Source organism: Gasterosteus aculeatus, chromosome 4, assembly GCF_964276395.1.
Source record: "Gasterosteus aculeatus chromosome 4, fGasAcu3.hap1.1, whole genome shotgun sequence".
Lineage (NCBI taxonomy): Eukaryota > Metazoa > Chordata > Actinopteri > Perciformes > Gasterosteidae > Gasterosteus > Gasterosteus aculeatus.
The window spans coordinates 18310108-18317607 of NC_135691.1; the positions used below are offsets into that span (position 1 = coordinate 18310108).

At 43.3% G+C, this 7500-nt stretch overlaps 30 non-coding genes across 30 annotated transcripts in view; all 30 read right to left on the bottom strand.

Annotated features, from left to right (window-relative positions):
• Position 1, bottom strand: part of trnap-agg (transfer RNA proline (anticodon AGG)) — a 72-nt gene extending 71 nt beyond the window's left edge. Inside the window, exon 1 of the tRNA in view lies at position 1. This exon is cut by the window's left edge and continues 71 nt beyond it. This is a non-coding gene — a tRNA (tRNA-Pro).
• A 178-nt stretch (positions 2 to 179) lies between these two features.
• trnap-ugg (transfer RNA proline (anticodon UGG)) lies at positions 180 to 251 on the bottom strand. The gene has a single exon. It is a non-coding gene; the product is annotated as a tRNA-Pro (tRNA).
• A 179-nt stretch (positions 252 to 430) lies between these two features.
• trnap-ugg (transfer RNA proline (anticodon UGG)) lies at positions 431 to 502 on the bottom strand. Its single transcript has one exon. It is a non-coding gene; the product is annotated as a tRNA-Pro (tRNA).
• Positions 503 to 678: 176 nt separating this feature from the next.
• trnap-ugg (transfer RNA proline (anticodon UGG)) lies at positions 679 to 750 on the bottom strand. Its single transcript has one exon. It is a non-coding gene; the product is annotated as a tRNA-Pro (tRNA).
• A 235-nt stretch (positions 751 to 985) lies between these two features.
• trnap-cgg (transfer RNA proline (anticodon CGG)) lies at positions 986 to 1057 on the bottom strand. Its single transcript has one exon. It is a non-coding gene; the product is annotated as a tRNA-Pro (tRNA).
• Positions 1058 to 1235: 178 nt separating this feature from the next.
• Positions 1236 to 1307, bottom strand: trnap-agg (transfer RNA proline (anticodon AGG)). Its single transcript has one exon. It is a non-coding gene; the product is annotated as a tRNA-Pro (tRNA).
• A 178-nt stretch (positions 1308 to 1485) lies between these two features.
• Positions 1486 to 1557, bottom strand: trnap-ugg (transfer RNA proline (anticodon UGG)). Its single transcript has one exon. It is a non-coding gene; the product is annotated as a tRNA-Pro (tRNA).
• A 178-nt stretch (positions 1558 to 1735) lies between these two features.
• On the bottom strand, positions 1736 to 1807 carry trnap-ugg (transfer RNA proline (anticodon UGG)). The gene has a single exon. It is a non-coding gene; the product is annotated as a tRNA-Pro (tRNA).
• A 176-nt stretch (positions 1808 to 1983) lies between these two features.
• Positions 1984 to 2055, bottom strand: trnap-ugg (transfer RNA proline (anticodon UGG)). The gene has a single exon. It is a non-coding gene; the product is annotated as a tRNA-Pro (tRNA).
• Positions 2056 to 2233: 178 nt separating this feature from the next.
• On the bottom strand, positions 2234 to 2305 carry trnap-ugg (transfer RNA proline (anticodon UGG)). The gene has a single exon. It is a non-coding gene; the product is annotated as a tRNA-Pro (tRNA).
• Positions 2306 to 2481: 176 nt separating this feature from the next.
• On the bottom strand, positions 2482 to 2553 carry trnap-ugg (transfer RNA proline (anticodon UGG)). The gene has a single exon. It is a non-coding gene; the product is annotated as a tRNA-Pro (tRNA).
• A 234-nt stretch (positions 2554 to 2787) lies between these two features.
• On the bottom strand, positions 2788 to 2859 carry trnap-cgg (transfer RNA proline (anticodon CGG)). The gene has a single exon. It is a non-coding gene; the product is annotated as a tRNA-Pro (tRNA).
• Positions 2860 to 3037: 178 nt separating this feature from the next.
• trnap-agg (transfer RNA proline (anticodon AGG)) lies at positions 3038 to 3109 on the bottom strand. Its single transcript has one exon. It is a non-coding gene; the product is annotated as a tRNA-Pro (tRNA).
• Positions 3110 to 3287: 178 nt separating this feature from the next.
• On the bottom strand, positions 3288 to 3359 carry trnap-agg (transfer RNA proline (anticodon AGG)). The gene has a single exon. It is a non-coding gene; the product is annotated as a tRNA-Pro (tRNA).
• Positions 3360 to 3537: 178 nt separating this feature from the next.
• On the bottom strand, positions 3538 to 3609 carry trnap-ugg (transfer RNA proline (anticodon UGG)). Its single transcript has one exon. It is a non-coding gene; the product is annotated as a tRNA-Pro (tRNA).
• Positions 3610 to 3788: 179 nt separating this feature from the next.
• trnap-ugg (transfer RNA proline (anticodon UGG)) lies at positions 3789 to 3860 on the bottom strand. Its single transcript has one exon. It is a non-coding gene; the product is annotated as a tRNA-Pro (tRNA).
• A 175-nt stretch (positions 3861 to 4035) lies between these two features.
• trnap-ugg (transfer RNA proline (anticodon UGG)) lies at positions 4036 to 4107 on the bottom strand. The gene has a single exon. It is a non-coding gene; the product is annotated as a tRNA-Pro (tRNA).
• Positions 4108 to 4342: 235 nt separating this feature from the next.
• On the bottom strand, positions 4343 to 4414 carry trnap-cgg (transfer RNA proline (anticodon CGG)). The gene has a single exon. It is a non-coding gene; the product is annotated as a tRNA-Pro (tRNA).
• A 178-nt stretch (positions 4415 to 4592) lies between these two features.
• On the bottom strand, positions 4593 to 4664 carry trnap-agg (transfer RNA proline (anticodon AGG)). The gene has a single exon. It is a non-coding gene; the product is annotated as a tRNA-Pro (tRNA).
• A 178-nt stretch (positions 4665 to 4842) lies between these two features.
• Positions 4843 to 4914, bottom strand: trnap-agg (transfer RNA proline (anticodon AGG)). The gene has a single exon. It is a non-coding gene; the product is annotated as a tRNA-Pro (tRNA).
• Positions 4915 to 5090: 176 nt separating this feature from the next.
• trnap-ugg (transfer RNA proline (anticodon UGG)) lies at positions 5091 to 5162 on the bottom strand. Its single transcript has one exon. It is a non-coding gene; the product is annotated as a tRNA-Pro (tRNA).
• A 234-nt stretch (positions 5163 to 5396) lies between these two features.
• trnap-cgg (transfer RNA proline (anticodon CGG)) lies at positions 5397 to 5468 on the bottom strand. The gene has a single exon. It is a non-coding gene; the product is annotated as a tRNA-Pro (tRNA).
• Positions 5469 to 5646: 178 nt separating this feature from the next.
• trnap-agg (transfer RNA proline (anticodon AGG)) lies at positions 5647 to 5718 on the bottom strand. Its single transcript has one exon. It is a non-coding gene; the product is annotated as a tRNA-Pro (tRNA).
• A 178-nt stretch (positions 5719 to 5896) lies between these two features.
• Positions 5897 to 5968, bottom strand: trnap-agg (transfer RNA proline (anticodon AGG)). Its single transcript has one exon. It is a non-coding gene; the product is annotated as a tRNA-Pro (tRNA).
• A 178-nt stretch (positions 5969 to 6146) lies between these two features.
• Positions 6147 to 6218, bottom strand: trnap-ugg (transfer RNA proline (anticodon UGG)). Its single transcript has one exon. It is a non-coding gene; the product is annotated as a tRNA-Pro (tRNA).
• A 179-nt stretch (positions 6219 to 6397) lies between these two features.
• Positions 6398 to 6469, bottom strand: trnap-ugg (transfer RNA proline (anticodon UGG)). Its single transcript has one exon. It is a non-coding gene; the product is annotated as a tRNA-Pro (tRNA).
• Positions 6470 to 6645: 176 nt separating this feature from the next.
• Positions 6646 to 6717, bottom strand: trnap-ugg (transfer RNA proline (anticodon UGG)). Its single transcript has one exon. It is a non-coding gene; the product is annotated as a tRNA-Pro (tRNA).
• Positions 6718 to 6952: 235 nt separating this feature from the next.
• On the bottom strand, positions 6953 to 7024 carry trnap-cgg (transfer RNA proline (anticodon CGG)). Its single transcript has one exon. It is a non-coding gene; the product is annotated as a tRNA-Pro (tRNA).
• Positions 7025 to 7202: 178 nt separating this feature from the next.
• On the bottom strand, positions 7203 to 7274 carry trnap-agg (transfer RNA proline (anticodon AGG)). The gene has a single exon. It is a non-coding gene; the product is annotated as a tRNA-Pro (tRNA).
• Positions 7275 to 7452: 178 nt separating this feature from the next.
• trnap-ugg (transfer RNA proline (anticodon UGG)) overlaps positions 7453 to 7500 on the bottom strand; it is a 72-nt gene continuing 24 nt past the window's right edge. The window contains exon 1 of the tRNA in view: positions 7453 to 7500. This exon is cut by the window's right edge and continues 24 nt beyond it. This is a non-coding gene — a tRNA (tRNA-Pro).

Sequence of the window (7500 nt, forward strand, 5' to 3'; positions counted from 1 at the left end):
CGACAAAAGGGTGAAAGTTACATGTCAACGGGACATATTTGCAAATAGCTGGGCGAGAGAATTCGACACGCGCATCTCTAGACTCTACGTTAGTTGAAAAAATTTGGAAGTAACATTTTTGTATAGACATATTTCATTTTACTAATCACATCTATTGCCTTTTTTAAAAGACCAATTCCGGGCTCGTCCGGGATTTGGACCCGGGACCTCTCGCACCCAAAGCGAGAATCATACCCCTAGACCAACGAGCCGACCAAAGGGTGAAAGTTACATGTCAACGGGAAATAATTGCAAATAGCTGGGCGAGAGATATCGACAAGAGCATCTCTAGACTCTACGTTAATTGAATAAATTTGGATGTAACATTTTCATTCCGACATATTTTCATTTTACTAATCACATCTATTGCCTTTTTTAAAAGACCAATTCCGGGCTCGTCCGGGATTTGGACCCGGGACCTCTCGCACCCAAAGCGAGAATCATACCCCTAGACCAACGAGCCGACAAAAGGGTGAAAGTTACATGTCAACGGGAAATAATTGCAAATAGCTGGGCGAGAGATATCGACAAGAGCATCTCTAGACTCTACGTTAGTTGAAAAAATTTGGAAGTTACATTTTCGTATAGACATATTTCATTTTACTTATCACATCTATTGACTTTCAAAAGACCTATCCCGGGCTCGTCCGGGATTTGGACCCGGGACCTCTCGCACCCAAAGCGAGAATCATACCCCTAGACCAACGAGCCGACAAAAACTATTAATGCTATGTCCATGGGACAAAATCCTATTTGGCCAGGCAAGAGAATTGAATCAGCGTATCCGTGGTCAACAAATTGCTTGTTTTTTTTAACTAGTTTGTTGTGTTTGCCTATTTTTTGGAAACATACTAGCAATATGGTCGTTCACTGACCAAACTGGGGAGTAACTTTTTTGTCATCATTTACAAATTACAACCGCTAACAGCATCAAATAAGTTCCATCGGGCTCGTCCGGGATTTGAACCCGGGACCTCTCGCACCCGAAGCGAGAATCATACCCCTAGACCAACGAGCCAACAAAAGGGTGAAAGTTACATTTCAACGGGACATAATTGCAAATAGCTGGGCGAGAGAATTCGACAAGCGCATCTCTAGACTCTACGTTAGTTGAATAAATTTGGAAGTGACCTTTTCGTATGGACATATTTCATTTTACTAATCACATCTATTGACTTTTTCAAAAGAGCACTTCCGGGCTCGTCCGGGATTTGGACCCGGGACCTCTCGCACCCTAAGCGAGAATCATACCCCTAGACCAACGAGCCGACAAAAGGGTGAAAGTTACATGTCAACGGGAAATAATTGCAAATAGCTGGGCGAGAGAATTCAACAAGCGCATCTCTAGACTCTACGTTAGTTGAATAAATTTGGATGTAACATTTTCATTCCGACATATTTTCTTTGACTAATCACAGCCATTGACTGTTTCAAAAGATCACTTCCGGGCTCGTCCGGGATTTGGACCCGGGACCTCTCGCACCCAAAGCGAGAATCATACCCCTAGACCAACGAGCCGACAAAAGGGTGAAAGTTACATGTCAACGGGAAATAATTGCAAATAGCTGGGCGAGAGATATCGACAAGAGCATCTCTAGACTCTACGTTAATTGAATAAATTTGGATGTAACATTTTCATTCCGACATATTTTCTTTGACTAATCACAGCCATTGACTGTTTCAAAAGAGCACTTCCGGGCTCGTCCGGGATTTGGACCCGGGACCTCTCGCACCCAAAGCGAGAATCATACCCCTAGACCAACGAGCCGACAAAAGGGTGAAAGTTACATGTCAACGGGAAATAATTGCAAATAGCTGGGCGAGAGATATCGACAAGAGCATCTCTAGACTCTACGTTAGTTGAAAAAATTTGGAAGTTACATTTTCGTATAGACATATTTCATTTTACTTATCACATCTATTGACTTTCAAAAGACCTATCCCGGGCTCGTCCGGGATTTGGACCCGGGACCTCTCGCACCCAAAGCGAGAATCATACCCCTAGACCAACGAGCCGACCAAAGGGTGAAAGTTACATGTCAACGGGAAATAATTGCAAATAGCTGGGCGAGAGATATCGACAAGAGCATCTCTAGACTCTACGTTAATTGAATAAATTTGGATGTAACATTTTCATTCCGACATATTTTCTTTGACTAATCACAGCCATTGACTGTTTCAAAAGAGCACTTCCGGGCTCGTCCGGGATTTGGACCCGGGACCTCTCGCACCCAAAGCGAGAATCATACCCCTAGACCAACGAGCCGACAAAAGGGTGAAAGTTACATGTCAACGGGAAATAATTGCAAATAGCTGGGCGAGAGATATCGACAAGAGCATCTCTAGACTCTACGTTAGTTGAAAAAATTTGGAAGTTACATTTTCGTATAGACATATTTCATTTTACTTATCACATCTATTGACTTTCAAAAGACCTATCCCGGGCTCGTCCGGGATTTGGACCCGGGACCTCTCGCACCCAAAGCGAGAATCATACCCCTAGACCAACGAGCCGACAAAAACTATTAATGCTATGTCCATGGGACAAAATCCTATTTGGCCAGGCAAGAGAATTGAATCAGCGTATCCGTGGTCAACAAATTGCTTGTTTTTTTAACTAGTTTGTTGTGTTTGCCTATTTTTTGGAAACATACTAGCAATATGGTCGTTCACTGACCAAATTGGGGAGTAACTTTTTTGTCATCATTTACAAATTACAACCGCTAACAGCATCAAATAAGTTCCATTGGGCTCGTCCGGGATTTGAACCCGGGACCTCTCGCACCCGAAGCGAGAATCATACCCCTAGACCAACGAGCCGACAAAAGGGTCAAAGTTACATGAAAACAGGACATAATCGCAAATAGCTAGGCGAGAGAATTTGAAAAGCGCATATCTAGACTCTACCTGAATTGTATAAATTTGGATGTAACATTTTCATTCCGACATATTTCGTTTGACTAATCACAGCCATTGACTGTTTCAAAAGAGCACTTCCGGGCTCGTCCGGGATTTGGACCCGGGACCTCTCGCACCCTAAGCGAGAATCATACCCCTAGACCAACGAGCCGACAAAAGGGTGAAAGTTACATGTCAACGGGAAATAATTGCAAATAGCTGGGCGAGAGAATTCGACAAGCGCATCTCTAGACTCTACGTTAGTTGAATAAATTTGGAAGTAACGTTTTCGTATAGAAATTTTTCGTTTGACTAATCACAGCCATTGACTGTTTCAAAAGACCAATTCCGGGCTCGTCCGGGATTTGGACCCGGGACCTCTCGCACCCTAAGCGAGAATCATACCCCTAGACCAACGAGCCGACAAAAGGGTGAAAGTTACATGTCAACGGGACATATTTGCAAATAGCTGGGCGAGAGAATTCGACACGCGCATCTCTAGACTCTACGTTAGTTGAAAAAATTTGGAAGTAACATTTTTGTATAGACATATTTCATTTTACTAATCACATCTATTGCCTTTTTTAAAAGACCAATTCCGGGCTCGTCCGGGATTTGGACCCGGGACCTCTCGCACCCAAAGCGAGAATCATACCCCTAGACCAACGAGCCGACCAAAGGGTGAAAGTTACATGTCAACGGGAAATAATTGCAAATAGCTGGGCGAGAGATATCGACAAGAGCATCTCTAGACTCTACGTTAATTGAATAAATTTGGATGTAACATTTTCATTCCGACATATTTTCATTTTACTAATCACATCTATTGCCTTTTTTAAAAGACCAATTCCGGGCTCGTCCGGGATTTGGACCCGGGACCTCTCGCACCCAAAGCGAGAATCATACCCCTAGACCAACGAGCCGACAAAAGGGTGAAAGTTACATGTCAACGGGAAATAATTGCAAATAGCTGGGCGAGAGATATCGACAAGAGCATCTCTAGACTCTACGTTAGTTGAAAAATTTGGAAGTTACATTTTCGTATAGACATATTTCATTTTACTTATCACATCTATTGACTTTCAAAAGACCTATCCCGGGCTCGTCCGGGATTTGGACCCGGGACCTCTCGCACCCAAAGCGAGAATCATACCCCTAGACCAACGAGCCGACAAAAACTATTAATGCTATGTCCATGGGACAAAATCCTATTTGGCCAGGCAAGAGAATTGAATCAGCGTATCCGTGGTCAACAAATTGCTTGTTTTTTTTAACTAGTTTGTTGTGTTTGCCTATTTTTTGGAAACATACTAGCAATATGGTCGTTCACTGACCAAATTGGGGAGTAACTTTTTTGTCATCATTTACAAATTACAACCGCTAACAGCATCAAATAAGTTCCATCGGGCTCGTCCGGGATTTGAACCCGGGACCTCTCGCACCCGAAGCGAGAATCATACCCCTAGACCAACGAGCCGACAAAAGGGTCAAAGTTACATGAAAACAGGACATAATCGCAAATAGCTAGGCGAGAGAATTTGAAAAGCGCATATCTAGACTCTACCTGAATTGTATAAATTTGGATGTAACATTTTCATTCCGACATATTTCGTTTGACTAATCACAGCCATTGACTGTTTCAAAAGAGCACTTCCGGGCTCGTCCGGGATTTGGACCCGGGACCTCTCGCACCCTAAGCGAGAATCATACCCCTAGACCAACGAGCCGACAAAAGGGTGAAAGTTACATGTCAACGGGAAATGATTGCAAATAGCTGGGCGAGAGAATTCGACAAGCGCATCTCTAGACTCTACGTTAGTTGAATGAATTTGGAAGTAACGTTTTCGTATAGAAATTTTTCGTTTGACTAATCACAGCCATTGACTGTTTCAAAAGACCAATTCCGGGCTCGTCCGGGATTTGGACCCGGGACCTCTCGCACCCTAAGCGAGAATCATACCCCTAGACCAACGAGCCGACAAAAGGGTGAAAGTTACATGTCAACGGGAAATAATTGCAAATAGCTGGGCGAGAGATATCGACAAGAGCATCTCTAGACTCTACGTTAGTTGAAAAAATTTGGAAGTTACATTTTCGTATAGACATATTTCATTTTACTTATCACATCTATTGACTTTCAAAAGACCTATCCCGGGCTCGTCCGGGATTTGGACCCGGGACCTCTCGCACCCAAAGCGAGAATCATACCCCTAGACCAACGAGCCGACAAAAACTATTAATGCTATGTCCATGGGACAAAATCCTATTTGGCCAGGCAAGAGAATTGAATCAGCGTATCCGTGGTCAACAAATTGCTTGTTTTTTTAACTAGTTTGTTGTGTTTGCCTATTTTTTGGAAACATACTAGCAATATGGTCGTTCACTGACCAAATTGGGGAGTAACTTTTTTGTCATCATTTACAAATTACAACCGCTAACAGCATCAAATAAGTTCCATTGGGCTCGTCCGGGATTTGAACCCGGGACCTCTCGCACCCGAAGCGAGAATCATACCCCTAGACCAACGAGCCGACAAAAGGGTCAAAGTTACATGAAAACAGGACATAATCGCAAATAGCTAGGCGAGAGAATTTGAAAAGCGCATATCTAGACTCTACCTGAATTGTATAAATTTGGATGTAACATTTTCATTCCGACATATTTCGTTTGACTAATCACAGCCATTGACTGTTTCAAAAGAGCACTTCCGGGCTCGTCCGGGATTTGGACCCGGGACCTCTCGCACCCTAAGCGAGAATCATACCCCTAGACCAACGAGCCGACAAAAGGGTGAAAGTTACATGTCAACGGGAAATAATTGCAAATAGCTGGGCGAGAGAATTCGACAAGCGCATCTCTAGACTCTACGTTAGTTGAATAAATTTGGAAGTAACGTTTTCGTATAGAAATTTTTCGTTTGACTAATCACAGCCATTGACTGTTTCAAAAGACCAATTCCGGGCTCGTCCGGGATTTGGACCCGGGACCTCTCGCACCCTAAGCGAGAATCATACCCCTAGACCAACGAGCCGACAAAAGGGTGAAAGTTACATGTCAACGGGACATATTTGCAAATAGCTGGGCGAGAGAATTCGACACGCGCATCTCTAGACTCTACGTTAGTTGAAAAAATTTGGAAGTAACATTTTTGTATAGACATATTTCATTTTACTAATCACATCTATTGCCTTTTTTAAAAGACCAATTCCGGGCTCGTCCGGGATTTGGACCCGGGACCTCTCGCACCCAAAGCGAGAATCATACCCCTAGACCAACGAGCCGACCAAAGGGTGAAAGTTACATGTCAACGGGAAATAATTGCAAATAGCTGGGCGAGAGATATCGACAAGAGCATCTCTAGACTCTACGTTAATTGAATAAATTTGGATGTAACATTTTCATTCCGACATATTTTCATTTTACTAATCACATCTATTGCCTTTTTTAAAAGACCAATTCCGGGCTCGTCCGGGATTTGGACCCGGGACCTCTCGCACCCAAAGCGAGAATCATACCCCTAGACCAACGAGCCGACAAAAGGGTGAAAGTTACATGTCAACGGGAAATAATTGCAAATAGCTGGGCGAGAGATATCGACAAGAGCATCTCTAGACTCTACGTTAGTTGAAAAAATTTGGAAGTTACATTTTCGTATAGACATATTTCATTTTACTTATCACATCTATTGACTTTCAAAAGACCTATCCCGGGCTCGTCCGGGATTTGGACCCGGGACCTCTCGCACCCAAAGCGAGAATCATACCCCTAGACCAACGAGCCGACAAAAACTATTAATGCTATGTCCATGGGACAAAATCCTATTTGGCCAGGCAAGAGAATTGAATCAGCGTATCCGTGGTCAACAAATTGCTTGTTTTTTTTAACTAGTTTGTTGTGTTTGCCTATTTTTTGGAAACATACTAGCAATATGGTCGTTCACTGACCAAACTGGGGAGTAACTTTTTTGTCATCATTTACAAATTACAACCGCTAACAGCATCAAATAAGTTCCATCGGGCTCGTCCGGGATTTGAACCCGGGACCTCTCGCACCCGAAGCGAGAATCATACCCCTAGACCAACGAGCCAACAAAAGGGTGAAAGTTACATTTCAACGGGACATAATTGCAAATAGCTGGGCGAGAGAATTCGACAAGCGCATCTCTAGACTCTACGTTAGTTGAATAAATTTGGAAGTGACCTTTTCGTATGGACATATTTCATTTTACTAATCACATCTATTGACTTTTTCAAAAGAGCACTTCCGGGCTCGTCCGGGATTTGGACCCGGGACCTCTCGCACCCTAAGCGAGAATCATACCCCTAGACCAACGAGCCGACAAAAGGGTGAAAGTTACATGTCAACGGGAAATAATTGCAAATAGCTGGGCGAGAGAATTCAACAAGCGCATCTCTAGACTCTACGTTAGTTGAAAAAATTTGGAAGTAACATTTTTGTATAGACATATTTCATTTTACTAATCACATCTATTGCCTTTTTTAAAAGACCAATTCCGGGCTCGTCCGGGATTTGGACCCGGGACCTCTCGCACCCAAAGCGAGA